The sequence below is a fragment of the Pezoporus flaviventris genome, unplaced genomic scaffold (genome assembly GCF_033815535.1).
Source record: "Pezoporus flaviventris isolate CSIRO_AGI_PZ_B2104156 unplaced genomic scaffold, CSIRO_AGI_Pfla_v1 ptg000025l, whole genome shotgun sequence".
Lineage (NCBI taxonomy): Eukaryota > Metazoa > Chordata > Aves > Psittaciformes > Psittacidae > Pezoporus > Pezoporus flaviventris.
In genome coordinates this window covers 12,670,360-12,690,361 of record NW_026892573.1, presented here as the reverse complement: position 1 = coordinate 12,690,361, position 20,002 = coordinate 12,670,360, and the positions used below count along the sequence as shown (strand labels likewise).

Sequence of the window (20,002 nt, the reverse complement as noted above, 5' to 3'; positions counted from 1 at the left end):
ACACTCCTGTGCCTTGCAGTGACACACTCCCTGTTCTCCTTATCTGCTTGTCTCCATGTGGACAACCATCTGCACCTTTCCATTAGACACACCAAGCACTCCATTATCTCTTCAGCCAATATTGCCTCTGCAGCCTTAATAAGAACCTGTCTATAGAAACACAGTTTTTATTTACCTTTTATTTAATGAAGAATTTTACTGAGATACTGGAAAATTCCTCCTGTAAGCACAGTACTGAACTGGTTAAGCATCCTTCTTCATAACAGGAAAAACACAGCTTGATTTCAGATGCTTTTCGTTCTGCAATGAAATCTCATAGTAAAAAAGCCTCTGGCTCCATTTGAAAGTCTGCCTGAGCAGCATCTGAAGTTAGCCTGCCTTTAGCCAGCAAAGACCAAGCGAGGTGGTCACTTCTAGATGGGAAAATAATGAGTGGCAGAGTCCAGAAGAGGTTTTATTAATGCAATTTGTAGCTTTGCTTTGGTTCCAAGTTGAGGCCAGCTCTGGCTCCTGCACACTGCTTGCCTGGACTGAACTGTTTTGTACAGATTTCATCCAGGCTCCCTTTTGATTTTTAGCTCAGTGATGGTGAAATACCTGCAGAGGCTGGAGCTGAGCCCCCTTCCCCAGTGAGGGCCCACCAGTGCCAGGCTCTGTGCTACCTGCACAGACCCTCATGCCAGAACTCTTCAGCTCGTGCTCTTACGGAAGCCGAGGAATTCATCTTCCCCTTGGTCTTCTACAGCCCAGAAAAGGAGAATGTGCTCCTGATTCCTATCTGGCTGAAGAGGAAATTCATCTTATTTCCTAAGACATTCTACATGGGCCCATTCTGCAAAGATGAAGGAGCAGAACTACAGCACTACATACCAAAATTTCTCTAGCAGCATCCCTTACGAGTCAGTGCTGAGCCCTCAAGAGTGGGTTTAGCAGAAGCATCTCACTTCCACAGAGGGGTGTGAAAGTCAAACACAGGCTGTGTGGGTTGGAAAGGAATACACAGGTCCCACATCAGTGTGCTAGGTTTTTGAGATGCCTTTCTGAGTGAGACAATATCACTCTGTCTCTCCAGTGTGCAGCCAACCATGCTGTTCTCAATCACCGTGCTGGGGACAGGCACCAGAATTTTAGCATCATGACTCTGGCATAAATGCAGTGGAGGCGGGTGCCTAAATTGCCATACTGAATCTTGGGATAAGCACTTCCTGAAGAATACATTAATGGTATGTGAATTAAAATAAACACGTCAATCCTGCATGGATAGCCAGTTTCTGTGTTCTAGTACAGACAGAAGGGCACCAGCTATTAAAATCAAACCCAGGCTATGTTAACCTCCAAAATCTTTTTAGGATGCTACACAAAAAGGCTGCAAATTGTTGCTGGAATGATCCCAAATGGAAACAGAAGGCTGCCAACTAAAAGTGATTTATGGAAATAATAATGATAATGCACTATATAACTGATTGTATAACAAAATGCATTTATTGGAGGACTAGCATCCCATCTGAGCAGCATGGCACAATCTAATCAAATACATAGAAACCATGGACCAAAAGAGTACAACTCTAGCCAAAAGGCTGTTGCAGCACCTGCTGCTATGAATAATAAAGAAATCATTTGCTCACAACTCCAGCTGTAGCAATTTTGCAAGTGGAAGCCAAAATCAAACACATTCTGCTGATAGAACCATGTGTTATTTGCTGAAGCATGTAAACCAGCATTCAGAAGACAGAAATTTATGAAGACACTGTGTCCACTTCTCCCCCTTCATCAGTCCTGCATCTCTGCGAGGCCATTCCATGTTCATCTATATGAGCAAAGGCACCCAAGAAGCCTGCCTGTTCCGCACCACCTTTATGATCAGAACAGGAGGAGACAATCTGGTGAATCAGGCAAGCCTACCCTCAGCAGTGGTGTGACTCACAGTGAAGTGAAGCTCAGAGGGCTCACCTACACTTCTGAAGAGAAGATGGCCTCTGATGAGGCTGAAGCACCATACCCAGGTTCATCCACCTGACTCACCAGCTCTGGCTTTGTTATGAACTGTACTGAAGAGCTCTGCTTGAGCAAGCCAGCTATTGGGAAGCATTCCCTTAGCAGTGGGAACAAGGGAACACCCAGTTCCAGCTGGCCTTGGCAAGGGACTGGTCCCTGGCCCACATTTATATTGTCCTATAAACATCACCTTTGAATACACAGTATTAAATTTATGGGTCCTGTATAGATGAATAAGATCCCTGGAGAAGAGCTTAGAAATCATTACCTGAATCTGAACCTTGCAGAGTAAGATGAAAATAATGTCTCTGTTCAGCAGATACCTAAACCAGGGACATCTTTAAGCATGTGAGCGATCCCATTAAAGCCACCTTTCACTTACATCTGAAAAAGCGTATCTGGGGCACAGAGGGAAGGGAAGGAAGAAAGGCTCCTCTCAGGAGAAATGGAAATATAGTGCATTTATAAAGAACCTGAAAGATATTTGTGAAAGGCATTCTCTGTGGAAACAAATTACTCATACTCCTTGGATTAAGTGGAAGTGAAGGTAGAAGCAAAACACCAGCATTATAAACCCAACAAGCAAAATAAACACCCTCATCAAAAAATTGTTTCTCTCATGCGTACATAATCTTTCACGGTTATAAGTGATCAGGGCATGGAACTCATCAAACAACTGGATTAAATGATTTAATCGTGTCCCAGTAAGCTTACTGTCACATAAAAGCTTTTTTTTTCTGACACAGATGATGAATGTGAAACGGTTGACTTGAACAACTTCAAAACCATTTTAATTTGCAACAGCACAGGGATTCTAGAATGCCAGCCAATTCCATCATATCATATGCCATTTCAAAGAAAAAACCCCACCATTTTGTATCCAAGTCTTTTGCTTCTGTTTTTCTCATCAACTTCTATTAGTTATTAGCTATTTCATGCTCTAATTTCAAATATGCCCAAATCTGCCACTGATATTTTAGAGTATCTGTCAAACTATAATCATTCATTCTCAGGAAATCACACTCTCCCTCCCCCCCCAGAAAAAGTGTATTTGTCCAGCAGGCAAATAACTCTTTTGGATGTTTAATAAAAAGCCAGAGAATTTATTCAACATAGATACGGTATCAAAAATATCACTGCTATCAAATAAACCGTTGAATGTTGACAGGACTACTTGACATCTGCTGTTAATAAAAGGCTTTGGACTCTGCAGTGAGCAACCAGCAGCACCACTCTGAAACACAACACTTCCTTCAGAGGAAAAAAGGATAAATCTGTACAACTTCTTACTGGTTAACTGATATAGAAGGAAAGCCCTCTGAGCTGGAAAAGGTCCCACAAAGTATGAAGACTGAGAATCCTGCTGGTTCATCATTCCAGAAATTTAATAACCTGCTAGGCTTTAATTAAACTGACATATAGACAAGTTCTAAAGGAGGAAACTAGCAATCCACATGCAAAACTCAGTCATCTGATTAGCAGATTTATTACATCCTTTCAGATAGATGTTGACAGAAGGAAAGAAAATCCTAGTTACTACTTCAAAATAAAATGCTACACCCTTAAAGAGGAAGTAATAATAATAATATCATGACACTCAACAACATCAGCCTTAACTTGAAGTTGCCTGGCCCCAGCATGGCATCTTTAGTTCCTTAAAGAGTTAGTCAGCTGAGAATAATGGCAATATTGAAGTAATCCCATAGAAAATGCTGTGAAGACCATTGTGTCAGAAATCAGAGTTCTCTCAGAGATTTGGCACCAATATTCAGAACAGGCTTGAAACTTCTGCTGGACTTAGGTGCTTCTGTTGCATTTCAAAGGCTGACAACAGGGTTCATAATTGTCCTTCAAAATAACAACTGCTGCGGAGGTGTATTTAGAGTCCATGCTTAACGTACAGCCTCAGTGTTATTAGAGAAGTCACCTGGGGCATGGAAGACACATGTTTTGCCAGGTTAGACAGTAGTGGGAAAGGGAAAGTCACAATTTCTTCCACTGAAGCTAAGCTATCATGCTGCAAACTATTTCTGACTGATGGGTTCAAAGAAAGAAAGAAGAGTAAATAGCTCCCTGCTCTGCAGTTGAGCAAGTCCTCTTGCTCATTCACACAAGAAGTGTGGCCAGCAGGTTGAGGGAGGTGATTCTCCCTTTCTATTCTGCTCTTGTGAGAGACTCCACCTGGAGTACTTTGTCCAGCTCTAGGACCGCCAAGATGAGAAGGACATGGGCCTGTTGGAGCAAGTCCGGAGGATGCTGTGAAGATTACCAGAGGGCTGAGGCACCTTTCCTATGAAGACTGGTTGAAAGGGCTGGGCTTGTTCAGTCTGAGAAGGCTCTGGGGAGACCTTTGAGCAGCTTCCAGTGCCTAAAGGGGACCTACAAGAAACCTGGAGAGGGACTTTTTACAAGAGCATGTAGGGATAGGACAAGGGGAATGGCTTTAAACTGAAAGCAGGTAGATTCAGATTACATATTAGGATGAAATTCTTCATTATGAGAGCTGTGAGACCTTGGAACAGGTTGCCCGGAAAAGTTGAGGCTGCCCCATCTCTGGCAGTGTTCAAAGCTAGGTTTGCGACAGGGCTTGAAGCAACCTGGTCTACTGGAAGGTGTCCCTGCTCATAGTGTGGGGGGTTGGAAACAGGTCGTCTTTAAGGCCCCTTCTAACCCAAACCATTCTATGATTCTATTCTGATCTATGAAGTGGGGAAACTTGGGTCCAGATCCCCTTTTCTAGACTCTTTAATATTTGGAATAAGAAAATACTATTAAAAACTCAGTGTTCTTATGCTGTTCTCATCATAGTATTTTAAAACAGTGTAAGACATTAAGAATACCCACAGCACTGATCAAAGCAATCTTGTTCCTCACATGAATGTTAGCTTCAGTGGGGGTATCTGCTACTGGACTGGACTGAGCACACTTCCTAGACCCAAAGCCCAGGGTACATTTATGAGCCCTTCCTTAATCATCCACACTGTGCAACTGCTGCGTCACCTTAGCTGCTCCAATTAACCATCTACAAATTAAAACTTAGCATAGGTCAAGAGATCAGGGACTACTTTCAAATGGCAGAATAGAAGTAGATTCTGCTCTAGATCTGTTTCTTGCCACCCTGCAGAGTCCTCCAGCACCACCTCTGCATCCTTAAGCACTACCTCATGTTGTACTTTGTGGCCATTTTTATAAATGAACATTTATAAAATAACATTTATAAAATAAAATTTATAAATGAACATTTACACATTGTTTAAATTTGTAAATCGTAATATTACTTGATGCAAATTGAAAGGATTTTTAAGGCTTCATCCTGTTCCTAGCATAGCTCATTGAGATGTTTGCTGGTATCTAACCTGCACTACAGTGTGCTACCAAAACTGAACCAAACCAGTCACAAATGAATCCAGTTCTGTAGAAGCACTGAACACAGAGTTTCCACAGATATTTTTAACCTCTGACACTTCATCTTGTTTTCCTGAAAGCTATATAAAGTTTCAAGGAGTTGTCAAGAAAGGAATGTAAATAAAATAAACTGTGTTTCCTTGTAGTTGACATAGTCTACTTTTGTCATTTTAATTTATTTCTTCACTTTAAACTAGCAAAATCATACAAATTGTCTTTTTTCTTTTTTTTTTTTCCTGGTTTCTCCGAGGATCTGGCATACAGAACCTTTCAATCCTGTGCAAAGAAAAGTGAATGCTAATATTTGATTATGATACTTCTAAAATGACCTGAAGGGATTCAAGCATTCAGAAGAATTCAGAGGATGAAGAAATGTCTTTTGAAAACCATAGACTTAATATGCTAAGTTATATTCTAAAAAGATGAAATACTGTAAATATTGCCTGAAGATATAAAAGCATATTTTATTGTTGCGCACAGCTTTAAAGAACATTTAATGAATATATGAAAATTATTTTCCCTATTTTAGTGTTTTAGTTAGCAAAGTAAGACTTGTTTTTAAAACGCATTTTACAGTAAATATTTCTTTCAAAATTTACACCAAGATCAGTGCCAGTTTGAAAAGCACTGACATAAAAAGAAGGATATAGATTTGCAGTACACAGAAGACAACTGAATAAATCTATTTTGCCTACATACTAATGATAAAAGTCCAGAAAGTAATGTGACATTTCACATGGCTGGAGTTTTGAAACCTTCGATCAAATAGAAAATGGGCTGCAGTCTATCTCACAGTGAAAAATTCTGAATGACCCGTTAAAGCAAAAGCATTACACTAAGTGGAGCAGGGCAATAATAAAGTCTGTAACAATGAAAACCATTTCAACAATGTTCAAAGGGAAACTAGAAGAAAATGAGCTGAAAGACTAATGGTAAATGAACATGCATTTTGGTAACTGTAATTTATCATACTTAACTAAAAAAACCCTCACATTATGTTAACAGACCAGGGAGATTTTTACTTCTAGCAGCTGCTAATATGATTTCAAAATGTCAAGCAATTATGGCTCTTGTGGTTATAACCCAAATTTTTATTGAGGAGGATTTGGTTCTAACACCTGAGGAGCAGCCACCTGCAGTGAGTATCAAGCTGTGCCTCTGCAGTATTTGTTATGATATTAAATCAGTCCAGTTGCTCATTTTGCCATCAGACTGGAAGATGCCATTCATCCCTGTGCTCAGCCGGCCATGACTATTCATCCTGCACCAGCACTGGCACTCATCTTGACAAATGGAAAAGGAAAGCAGCAGAACATTAATTTTATCCCCCAAAAGTTTTTGCTGTGTAATTTGTTGCTTTCATCACAAGACCTCCTTTACAGCCATCATTTCCTTTGTCTAACGTTGCCCTGATGCAAGAGCTGTGTTTAATATTCTCTAATATCATGTTCTTTTCCTGTCACCATTCTGCATTACCTTTGCTTCTCTTGTGAATTCCTCTATGGGAACATGACACCATTTGCTATTCTGCAGGGGATCTTTGCAGGTGGATTATAACTTCCATCCATCATAGCTCTGGCTCTGCCCCCGCAGAACAGATGACTGACATTGTAAATGTTACAGGCTGTTTGAAGCAGCAGCCCTAAAGAGCTAACTCTCGGGTCTTCTAAATTCCATTATAATTTTCTTAAATTTTCAGGGATTCTAAATTATGTCCATGTTCTAACCAAAACAAGCTGTGACAAGGACTTTCCTACTTTCACTGTCTTGCCCTTTGTGGTCAGCTGGATATACCTGAGAGACAGAATACAGACATCCAGCTGCAGAAATAGATGCTCCTTGTTTCTTCAAGGTGACCAGGGCAGACAAACTGGTCTGGTCCCATTCAGTAAAGAGTGGTGATATATTCCCACCCCTATCACTTACACAAATTCTCTGTAATACTTTCCACTTTTGTGCTTTTAAAATAGGCTTTTATAGCAGTCAGTATTTTTAAATCTAATTAAAATCTAACCTGACAGTTTGGTACTGTGCTCTTGAACAGGGGAGAGCAAAGCAGGTGCAGTCAAGGAAACAAGTTAAAGAACACATATCCAAGTTTAGTCTACATGGTGCCCTGAATGTTCAGTTCATCCTGCCCAACTCCCAGTACCCACCCTCTACAATTGCTTCCTTACAGGACATAGTTTTGTCATGTCTCAGCAAATCTGGTTCTGTTAAAAAGAACCCTGTCCTCTTTGTGATGCTTTTACCTTTGGCAAGTCCCAGGAGCTCTTAGTCCTTTCGAACTCTGGACTCTGCAGCAGGACTAACATCAACATGCTCAAAACTGTGTAAATATCAATTAACAGTTGTCCGTTAAGATAACAACTTATGCTGCTGTACAAACAAAGACATGACTAAAACCTGGAGATAACACAACACATGTGTGGGGGTCAGGTGGAAATGTGATGGGGTGGAGGTGGGAGGAAGAAAGACAAAAAGAAGAGCAGTGTCTGCCAAATGGTGATGGACAAAAGTGAGAAGCAATAGCAATACCTGTTTTTTACAATCCTAGAACAATACAGTGAGTCACACATTGCTATCATTTCTACCCTCTTGAGTAGGAAGAAGTGCTATATCTATTTTAAAGATAAAATGAAGTGGGAAAAGGTACAAGAGGCCATGCAACAACAAAGAGGGGCATGAAAGCTGGGAACTCTGCTATACTGCTATGAGAAATTAGTGACTTCTAAAGCAAACAATGGTTAGCAATAATCCATGGCAGAACATGAGAACCAAGCCTTATGAGCTCTAGAGCTGTGATGTTATTTTAGCTTGGCCCAGAGTAGTACTTAGCTGAGAATGAACTTCAGACTGCCATTAGCAGCAGTTTGTTTTCAGTATTGAGTGTCCACAGAAACATTTCATGACAGCCAGGCTCTAAGTGGATATCAGGTATTCTCCTTCACGGTCAATAAAACTAATTATTGTAATACAAAGTCAACCAAAAATGCTCTTTTCCCAGTAAGCCGATGGATTAGCAATCAGTTAAAATCTTGGTCACTATTTTATGCTTTTTGAGGAGCACCAAAACAACTGAGGTTTGTTTAGTGGTCAGTTTTCAGTAAAAGATAAGTGAAGTAAAAGATAAGGGATAAGTGAAGAATAAAGTATTTTATTCAAAATTTCATTTCAGAAATGGCCACTTGACTGCAAATTCTGGTGCAGCCTGTAAGAAAACGAACACTTAACACAGCTGTGACGTATATCAGCATATGCTGTTTATTTTCAAAGTGAACTCTACAACCTGTATAAACGCAGGACAGTGTGATGGTGCAAAGTTAATATTTTCATAGAAACGTATACATTTCCTATTGCAGTAGGGTTCACAGTCTCTTCTGCTGTCAGCAAATGCCCAGGTGCAATTCAGATAACTACAACGTAAGCACCTAAACAACTTCGAAGTTCTGAGCCCAGTAATCTGCCTTATTTTTTGCCTCACCTGTCAAGACTATGCAAAACAGTATGTCCATAGTGAGAAAAGCTGTATGAATTTATGCTGTATTAGAGTTGAGAATCCCTTATGCACATGTGAGCTAAGAACATGAGAGCTGTAATTAAGCAAAGGACCAACACACATGTATGGTTTGAAATGATTTATACTAGGCATGCCTGATGTTAAGCATATGCTTAAACACAATTATTTTTATACACTAACTGCTGTTGGGCTGCATCTCAGTCTGGAGTGACTGGAGCTGGAAGCCTCCACTACCACACAAACATAATACATGAATCAGAATCACCCCCTCTTCACCTCCACAGATAAGTATACACACACACATATACATATATATATATATATTTGTGTATTTGCCTCTGATTAACCCACTTTTCTGTTTTTTTCCCTTCAAAAATGGCTGAGGTTCTGAGACAGCAGGTATCTGTATACCTATACACTGAAAGTGCTGTTGGCTTAATCTGTGATGTCCAGCAAGTCAGTGCAGCACCGACTGAAAAGAGGAATGGATGTTCTTCAGTTAGGCATAGGCATCTCCACTCCCACAGTGATTAGGATTACTGCTGCCAAGACCAAACCCTTAAACAGTTTCATCTCTAACTTCTGCATCTGTATCACTACTAACACACATGTCCAAAGCCTAACTGAAAGCCAGAAGTAAGTGATGTTAGGGTATCCACAACCATAACCGTATTTTATCATTTCTAATTTATTGCATACAGATATCATAAAATGTCAGTACAGAAGCATTAACATCTTGACTTTTCTGCATCATACTATGTTTAAAATTATGGCTAAAAATCATAACATGATACTTAGTTGTCTGCATGCATCCTTCACTTGCATCAGCAGAATGCAGAGATTTGTGATTTGTTAGGGACTGGCTTCAGTTCTCTTCGCCACCCCCTTGCACACTCCTGCATAGCCTAAAGCAGCTTCACACTCATTTAAATACATGTACTACTGACTCAAGCTATTTTAAAGCAAAAAACCTACATAGTTTACTTCCTGACATAGAATAAAATAACTATATTCCCACAGAGGGGTTTTAAAACTGGCATGTATTATTTCTCAGCTGTCATGGACAACCAAACCAAAGATACTCACAGAGCTATCTCTATACTCCCATATGATGAACTGATTTTATGTTTCTCTGCAATGCAGACAAACATTTCATTTCCCTTTTTATTTTTTGGTAGCTAAGCAGTATGACCTTCCTAAAAATATCCAAGGATCCTTCAGTGGAAAGGTCCACAATCTTCTCTCAGTGTCACTGCTCTCAACAGCTCAGTACAATCTCTGAACTGAATTTAAGATTATCTAATTTAAATACAAAGTGGTGCTAGGCAAGTTTCAGACAATAAGAAGAAATATTTAATAAAATTGTCTAACATTTATGACAATATTTGTTGCATAGTTTGTATACCACCATGATATACCACATGTTTATCATGGAGTACAAGTAAATGCTGACAGAATTAATGAAGATTTTTCTGTCACCTTGCATATCTTGTTGTCCTTAATCACTGTGAGACAAATATCATCCTTCTTTGTTTTCTGTTTCATAATTCAAGTTAATGGCCACTGCTTGAAATTTGTTTTTACAGATAGATTTAAGGCACTATTCATCTTTTGAAAAGCAATGATTTGACAAAAAGCATCATTGCTTCAGCTGGTCTTAAATCAAGGTAGGTCGGATTTATATGAACTGAAAGTCAGGTCCAACAAGAATAAACTTTTAAAGTTAAAATTATTGCTGTCAACTCTGAAAATGGAAAGAAAATAAACAGTGTAAAGGATGCACCTTCTGATCACATCAGTCTCTTATATAGTTTTACTAATTCACCATAAGGACTAAAAATAATGCTAACTCACAACAAAACATCTCCACTCAGGAAGCAGCTATTGCTATTCTGTTTTCAAAAATATTTCTTAATTGGCATATTCTAATGTTCCAGGACAAATTAGAATGTGAAAACATTCAGGAAGGGCCTCTCAGTGGTCAAAACCTACTAATAAATGCAAGAAAGGAATCTCACTGTCCTATGTTCTTTGGCAGGGCTTCTGGATTATTGTCAAAATGCCTACCTGTCAACAACTCTGGTGATACCAGCTGCTGGCAAACTGGATACTTAGATGCCTCTCTACTGTTACAGCTTGAATTCTGTTTTCTGTTTCAGCATGGAGACATACATTTGATTAGCAATGGTTTTGTATTATTACTGGGGGTGTGTTTGTGAGTCATCATGGTTGTAAGATCACCAGCTCTCCACTCCTTGGGGACCTCCATGCTGTACAGAGAACAATAGCTGTCAGTGGCACCTGGACAGATGGATGGGGCAACAGCTGCAGGACTTTCCACCAGAAACTCCATCTGTATGGAGAACAGTCTGGGTGCAACCAAGATAGCCACAGTTCTGGAGACAAGCATGTGAAACAACCATGAGTGCAAGTGCTTAAATTGCCCGACCATTAGTATGCTTTTATGGTACATGGTGGAAAACAGCTGGCATCAAATCATGCTTTCCTTTACCACTTAAACCAGGTGGAAGAAGATGTAGGTAACTCTCAAAAGAATAAATAAGAAACAGTATAAACCCCCCCCCCAAAAAAAAAGTGGAAATTAAATAAAGAATAAAAATGTAACACACCCAATTTTATTTGTTACAGGACAATGTCCTTCCAGGAAAAGGCCTGGAGGACAGCTCTGCCAGCATGAGTGGCAGACAGCAGAAGCATTAGCAGTGCATGATCAGTAGCTGTTCAGCCACAGAAACATGTAGCTTCATGCAATTTTTTCAAAGGCCACTGGCCATTTCACAGCTGACAGAAAAAGTCTTGGGGTCCTTCTCCCAGGATTAGCTGTACCTCAGGACTGGTGGCTAGGTGTTGACTTCATCTAGGACCTACCACACTCATAAGAGCTTGAAGGAGACCATGAGATATGCAGGACCTTATGAGCTGCTAGATGTACACTGTGAATTAATAATAGAATGTCCACAATTTTGATCTGCTTATTATGTAAGCTCAGATGTTTCTCCCCTTACAGCAACAGCTGTGGCTTAATGGCCGAGTGTGTTTTCACATTCAGGGCCCTCCAGTATTTTCAGGCTGTCTTAAAAATGACTGTCACTAGAAATACCTATTAATGTCTTATTGCTGATGAAAAGAAGAAACATTCAATTATAACAATAATTTATATAGCTAAGTGTTTACACTAAACCAAATACAACAGCACAAAATCAGAATCGAGGATGGACTTCGTGACAGCATATTTTAGCTCATCAGGCCATGCACTGTGCCAAGCCTCCTTACCGTGTATGTAATTAAAGAATGAGAATATGTAATTCTGGGCAGATGATTTAAGATGGGAGGGCAGGTCTTACCTACAAATTAATCTGACTGTAAGTTTAAAGAATTATCATTAGTTCACTGACTTTTTTATATTTCAGAATTTTAGTATCCCTTTAGTCTGAATGTATAGATATGCAAGCCCAATCAGGCAGCAAACACTGGGTGTATGCATTATCATGATATACTACCTGGAATTCCTCTGGTCATCATGCTAAACATTCTTAAGGTTCTTTATAGAAAACAGCCTGATTTCTTGCTGCATTTTCTCTACTACATATTGCAAATATACACGTTCACTCTACATTAAATCTAATATAATTCAAATCTAATCTTAGGCAAGCCTAAATTCATTCTTAACTAAAATATATTCTAGCAAGAACACTTTCATTTTAGTAAATAATTAGTCAGACATATGGCAATTCAAGGATTACTTTTATCTTAAACAGTTCTGGAGAAGAGAAAGAGTCTCAAATTACTTTCTGCACAAGCACTGTTCCATATTTGGTACCAGAATGTACCCACCTCTCTTATCTCCAAAAGTATTATAGGTTTTGATCCTGTGTTCTGATTTTGCAGTACCATACCTGCCAACTTTTGATAGTGGTTTTAAGTACCTACTGAGAGGTCTTTTCATATGAGTTAAAACACCAATTCAAGACAGCAACATAAGAATGGAGCAACTTACCATTCATGTTGTGTTGTAATACTTTATTATTCACATTACAAAACACCCCACATTCAGTATGCAACCAGAAATAAAATCCCCTTTTTTATAGGAACTTACAAGATCTGAAAAATTACGTGAAAAACCATGCATAAGTATAGGATGAAAACATGACCCTTGCACCCTAGACCTTACAGCCCAGTTGAGACTTTCATTCTAGATGCTACAGCTAAGAAGACATCTGACCAAGCAGCTGCGAAGAGAACAGCCATTAGTCAGTTGGGTGCCTGTTCTCAGAAGTGTAATCCAGGCTTGGATGCTTGGATCTCAAGTGGATGGAGGATAAAATGTGTAGACAGGCATATGATTTCCAGAGTGGATGAGAAGCTCAGAAACCCCAGAGCTCAGCACTTCATACCAGCTTTCTATGCCAAGATAGAGCATGTACGGAAGGCTCTGAAGAACTGTAGCTTTCACCATATAGGATGCTCAGGTGCCCACTGATGTTGACAATTTCTGAACCAGTGACAGTGGATAATGAATGCAAAACAAGATGTGGTCTTCTACCTTCCACTATTTCTGCCTCTAACAATGTCTGTAATTAAGAATAGAAACCTGCCATTTTGCATATACAAGGAAATATGTATTTACAGGTGATTCCAACATGGCACTGATTTTCCAAGATACTCTGTTTCAGCATCACTCTAGATCATATTGCACAAGACTATGAAAAAAAACCCAACCCCAACCCAAAACAAAAAATTGTAATGAATTCCTGGCAAGTTTTACATTCCCCTTTAAAACAATCACAGATCCTCCCTTCCTCCCTTCCCTCCAGCAAATACCATTCATGTTTAAGATTAGATTATTCTTCTCTTGATTCCTCTTTAGCTGCCAGCGTGTGACTCACTGTCAGATTGATTTAATTACAATTACAGACCTTGTTCTTCTGGTGTTACAAGTAAAAGCTAGGAAACATAAAGGAAAAGGTCAATACAGAAAGACTCTACAAGCCAGGAGATGTTAAATAGTGCCACTATTTACTGTTGATTTCAACTGAGTGGTTGTTGCCTAATATAAGATCTTTTTACAATAATGCAACAATATCAGTTACAATTCTCAAATACCTGCCTGAAAGGTTGGTTTTGTTTCTGTACCATGCATTACAGTTTCTAGTTCTTGGGCATAAGAGTGAAACAAAAATATAGTAGTTCAATAAAAGGGACATTGCTTAGTTACTGTTAGTAGAATAATATGTATCAGGTACCCATGTAACACACACCTGTTATTTTGAAAGATTTATATATTTGGTAATAGGGATAATTTAACATTGACTGTCCTCTAAGGCATTAACAAAGTAGGATTTTTTTTTCAAAAGATGTTTGCAACTTCACATTTTTAATATTATTCTGAAGATATTATAATGTAAGTATACTGATTACTTAAAAAGCAAGCATACTGAACATACTTTGTAGTGTCTAAGCAATGGATATAGTTTATCACTCTAATTTCTACACTTTGAAGGTAAAATTATACTGAGAAAGGGTGAAACTCTTTTCCTGAGAAAACATACCTGTTGTTTGCCTTTAAGCAGTAAATTTGTTTCTAGGGTCCAAAGAGTAAGGTCAAGTCTATGGATCTTGCATTGTCGAAAGCTTATTTAGTATCAGCAACCACAAGCATTTAACTTGTACCTTACTGTAATAACTGTAACAACTTTTGTATTTTTGCATACTTCTCATTTTTAGGGAGAACCTAATTAGAGACGAGGTATTTAACTGCACTATCTTCATCACTGCCTTTGTCTAACAGCCTGCATTATGCAGCTAAATATCTTACCCCTGAGAGTCTCCTCAATTTGTTTTGAGATGCTGACATGGTTGCAATAAAAAGCACAGCTACCTTAATGGTTTTGCAGTGGAAACAATTAGTAAACCTTACTGGTCTGGCATTTCAGAATCAATTAGCTCTGCTGGAGTTCTACAAACCCAATACTGATGAAGTAACACTTGGGAAGACATTATTAATGCCAGAAAAGAAATAAATATAATTGGAATTAACTAAACAGGTTAAATTGTTAGGGCTATTTACTGATTTAATTTATTCACTATGTTTCATTCTGGGGGGAAAAAAGTAAACCTTATAATTGCAGATGAGATTTTGCCTATTTTATTTTTGAGAGAATATATTAGGTGTAACAAGTAACACTGTGAGTGGTTAACTAAACAGTTATAATTTTAAAGGGGGCTAGGAACATAAAGTGCAGGTCACCTGAAAATCTGTACTGCATCTCCAGGTATCCTGAACTCTTATCCACAGGGACATGCATGTTACAGAACGTGAGCTTCCTCAGCAGTGGCTAAGGCAGTTCCAAAGAAGAGACTCAGTTCAAGAACAGAACAGGATAAATGATAATCAGGAGTCAAGACAAAATCAGAATTTCCATTGCAACATTTTTGTCAGAAATGATGAAAATTCGAATAATTTAATGGGGGGGGGGGGGGGGGGAATGGAAAAGAACAAACCAATGCTGGAAATGTGTGATTAATTTTTATATTTAACTGTAAAAAAACGCTTTGATATTCCCAATCATCAAGATGCTAGATTTTGGCATGTGGAACAAAACAAACTTTGAGTTAGTGCAACAGCACATTGCATGGGTGGGATTAATTTTGTCTATTTGTAGGTGTCTACAATGCAAACATTTACAGCTGAGCCAGTAATTCTGGATGGGGTATCAATCATCCCACAAAATAAACTTCTGAATAAAGTGCTCTCTAAACATGCCTGTTTCGGCCTTTGACAGGGATGACCATCTCCCCTTATACTGCAGAAACAGCATTTCCCACAGAACTGTAGTTGTGTAGCATTTGCCTTGTCTAGATGAATAGTCCCGTGAATGTCTGCAGTGGTACTACCTGACCTCTCTGCAGTACCAAGGTTTAGGGAAGTTACCTAATAAGTATGAAAAATACAACTTAAACAAAAAATGTAACAGCCTCATATGATGTGTGAACACTATGGAAGAGTATCTGAAAGTAGATGCTAACAGCCAAAGCTGCTGATGCCAAGTTGCTTTCTTCAGTGCAAATACATCTCAGTGAAAAACCTATGTTTGGTATCAAAGCTACCTCCAAGGAGACAGTAGTTTTTTAAAACAGGCTGAAACTTAGGATTTGATTTATATAGCAGAGCTTGCTAGCCCTTATAAACCTGTTTACTGAATGCTCCACAGGTGAATTACAGAGGAAGCGATGGCATGTTGAGAAATAAGAGATGATGCCCTGCAATGCAAAATAATGCGGTACAGGCTAGCTAGTGAACTATACCTACTGACACTCATTCTCAGTTGGCTGTGGTGTACCACCTACAGGTCACTGGCCCCTACTACTCAGATACGATCCCCCTGAGACCCTGCCCTCCTCACAGATACTCCTACTCATCCTCTCTGTCCCCCCAAGATTTGCTGTTGGAAGGGTTCGCATGAACACCTCCATTGCTGCTGCTTCTGAAAAGGCGGTGAGTTACCCAAGAACTACCATTAAAACCATTTCAGCTAATGCGGCTGAAACAAGTCAAAGCATCTGAAATGAGCAGCTTGAAAGTGAGACCTGGGGGAGTAGTAACTGGCCAGGTGGTGAGGTGCAGGAGGATATGGAAACATTTGCAGCTGAGATAGCTATAGCAAGAAGAGAGGGTGTTTATTTCCTAAAGAAATGGAGCAGTGTGCCACTTTGACAGCTCAGTGATACTCTGCTTTCTGGCTTGCTCTAGCCAAAAGCAGCTGATGTTAGGATACACACACAGTGGGAAGGAGAATGACACTGATAACTGTGTGATGTCTTTCTGTGAATTAGTATGCAGTGTCACATAGGACATCATGGAAGCATCGGCCCATGCACAATCACAAACTTGAAAAGGATTCACAGAAGGACCGCTCAGAATTGTCAAAAACTATGGAGGAAGCATGAAAAGAAAGGGATGGTTGTTCCTGGGATGGAAGTTAACAGCATGGGAGATGTTCAAAAGTGAATAAACAATAAAAGGACTCTGCCTTCATTTGTAACTCCAGAACATCTAAAACTATGATTTTTTTTTAATGGGAACAGGAAACATATTTTTCACAAAACAGGAGATTGTATGAAAGCATGAATTTCTACAGGAGGTTTTGAGAGGAAGAGCTTGGCAATAGGCAAAAGAACTCAGACATATTTTGGGTATCAGAAATATCCAGATCTACTGTTTTTCAATCCACTGCATTTTGGAAATATGACTTGAATAAACCTATTTTCACACAGGAGCCAAGTTCTTAGGGTTGGGGATGAGAACCATACTGTTAGCAGCATATTCCATGTAAGCCTACTCACCAGGCTATCTATCTCAGTATTGATGCCCTTCTTTGAAATTTCTGTTTCTGGCTAGTCTGAAAAAAAGACACCATGAATGTCATCCAAATGACAAGTCCTGTGCTTCCCAAAATGTCCAGCAAACATTCAAAGAAGAGTTAAATGTAACACTAGAAGATACTTTAAAGTTATCGTTAATTATAAGTAGGTTTTAAAGTAATAAATAACAGCCATGAGTGAAGCACTTTAATTTTCTTTGCTTTCATTTTTCATTTCTTTACTTTCCTTAGTAAAAAACTAGATAATCTGGGCTGTGCAACACAATCTACTCATCAAATTAATTACAGTATAAGTTTCTACTCAACTTGTTTAACTAAGCATTAGTTGGAAACTTCTTGGGAAACCATTACCATCAGAGTGAAAACCTTCCTTTATATAAATCATTTGAAAGAATATAAGAAAGGGAAGAAATCCATTGAAATTTAGCTCTTAGAAAGCTGATGAATAAGCTAATCTGTTACTGAGTGGCTCAATGTTCAATTGTTTAAAAATGTCATAGGAACAAAACCGCAGGAGAATGTCATTATTCTGAGCTATGTTCTTTTCTTAATTAGTCCTAATGCTGTTTAAAACTTTCATTCTCTTTCTTGCGTATCTTTGATCTGCACACATAAATATGCAAAATATAGAAAATAAGTACCACAAGCAAGTTTCAGAGTTAAACCTTGCACCTTAAATTGGACTCATAGTACTGAGGAAATTACGGAATGTAGCTCCTTTTAGGATACAGATTGAATATGTAAATTTTATTCATCAAAACAATGGCACAGTGCACATACATATGAAATCCACCAGAAATAAGGGAAGGTCACTGGGCTAATCACTTTGGCTTATTTCCTTTTTCTGCAGTCCCGCCTATTTTTTCTGCTTTTTGCATTTAAAGGGAACAATTTGAATGTAGTTAGGCCAAACAGTTTCTCTTAAAGCAAACTAAATAACTGATGAGAAAACCTACACTACTGAATCATCATCACAGGGATGGATCTTTGCATTCAGGCAGTGTTGTATTCAGGACAGGTGTCTGTACACTGAGGAACAGGTCACTTAACACCTACACGGAATTAGAATTAGCAAAGCTGCTGATCAAACTAATAGAAGCAGAAGAGCATATTTCAAGAACACAGTTACTTGGAAGCATATTCTTTCCATATAATTTTCTGCAAATAGATTCACTTCATATTAAAATGCAGTACTTTGCTCTGAATCACATTCTCCCAGGCCAGCACAACACACGTTAGTTATTCATCAAAGGTTTTGGTAAAGGAATTTTATCAGTAGTTGAGTGCAGTCATTTGAGAGGAAAGAAAACAACCTTAAGTACAGAAATCAAATAAAGTCCTACAGAAAGTACTCTGTTCTGGTATCATTGATGCCAACTTTTGAAAAGGAATCTGTAAAATTGCTCCAGGACGGAAATGGAGCCAATACTGACTGCAGGAACAGCCAAACCTGACAACTCCTTAGAACAGATCACAAGACCTAGTAACATGCCAATTCTGCAAGTAAATTCCCGCAACTGCTCCCACATCAGTTCAGGGGTGACCGGGGCACATGGTCCGCAACTCTTGGGATGAGCAATGAGGAACCCAAGCAAGAGTCTGAAATCGCAGGAGATCCTCAATTACTGCTTTTTTTCCCCAAACTCACCTCACCAGCCTCTGTTTTATTATTTGGGATGGGTAAAGTATAGATAAAAATCTAACAAAGCTTTAACAAGGATTGAACACAGGACAAAGAAGAGATTATGTAGGCAGACTTAACTGGAAAGGGAAAATTAAAAAATATAGAGCAAAGACTCTTAAAAAGAACTTCTTATACATTTATGGGCCCCACCCAGAAATCACACCCCAGCCCTGATGGAATCATCTTTCCAGCTACTTTCTGTGCTTGGCATGCAAAGAGAAACAGTTTCAGTGCAGCTGCCAGCCTGAATTTTATGGGATCATGCCAGGCTACCCTAATCACATTCATACTGCCTTGCTTTAGCTTTCTGAGGTCTCTAAGAAGCAGGAGGCTTGCGTGCAAGGTGGCCCGATGAAAACTGAAGGAACAGACAGCTTGGAAACAGACTGGCTCTGAAGCAGAAGAGCTGGTATTCCCTGCTATTTCTCATGGATCCAAGGCAAACTTGGGATGTCATCTTAGATTTTCCACCAGGCTCCAGCTAGTCTGAGACAATTTAGCTCACCTGCTTACACTTTCAGAGCTCCTGTGAGATAATCTGATGGTTGCAAACTAAATAGTTGGTGCTGGATACAACTTCTGAACACATGCACTACTGTTACTTCTACCATTACTGGGGTGAGGAAGAACCCAGCAGGTACTTTCAGAGGCATTTCATGGCTCACACAGCTACATTTATGTTTCCTCCAAACAGACAACCAGTTTTTCCAAAGGCTGTCGTGGTGGGTTCTTAAACCCTTCAGAGAAAAACTGCATGGGGGCTCCGGATGAAAGGGAAAGAAAATGGATTGGATAGGATCTCCATCGCTTCTCCTCGCTGGTGACTGAAACAGAGACTTATACTTCCCCCCTTTTATAATTCTGAAATTACAAGAGAGCTATCCCATTTGGACAGTACAGAATAGGCAGAATAGATCAGCCTGGCTCTTCCAGAAGATGGGAAGAGGAAAGAAAGATACTGCAAAGAAATAGATTCTTCATCTTTCCAGCACACCT

The 20,002-nt window shown here is 39.2% G+C and overlaps 1 protein-coding gene across 5 annotated transcripts in view; it reads right to left on the bottom strand.

Moving 5' to 3' along the window:
- The window catches only part of STARD13 (StAR related lipid transfer domain containing 13), a 297,743-nt gene that overhangs the window by 169,039 nt on the left and 108,702 nt on the right, over positions 1-20,002 (bottom strand). The window lies entirely within an intron of this gene.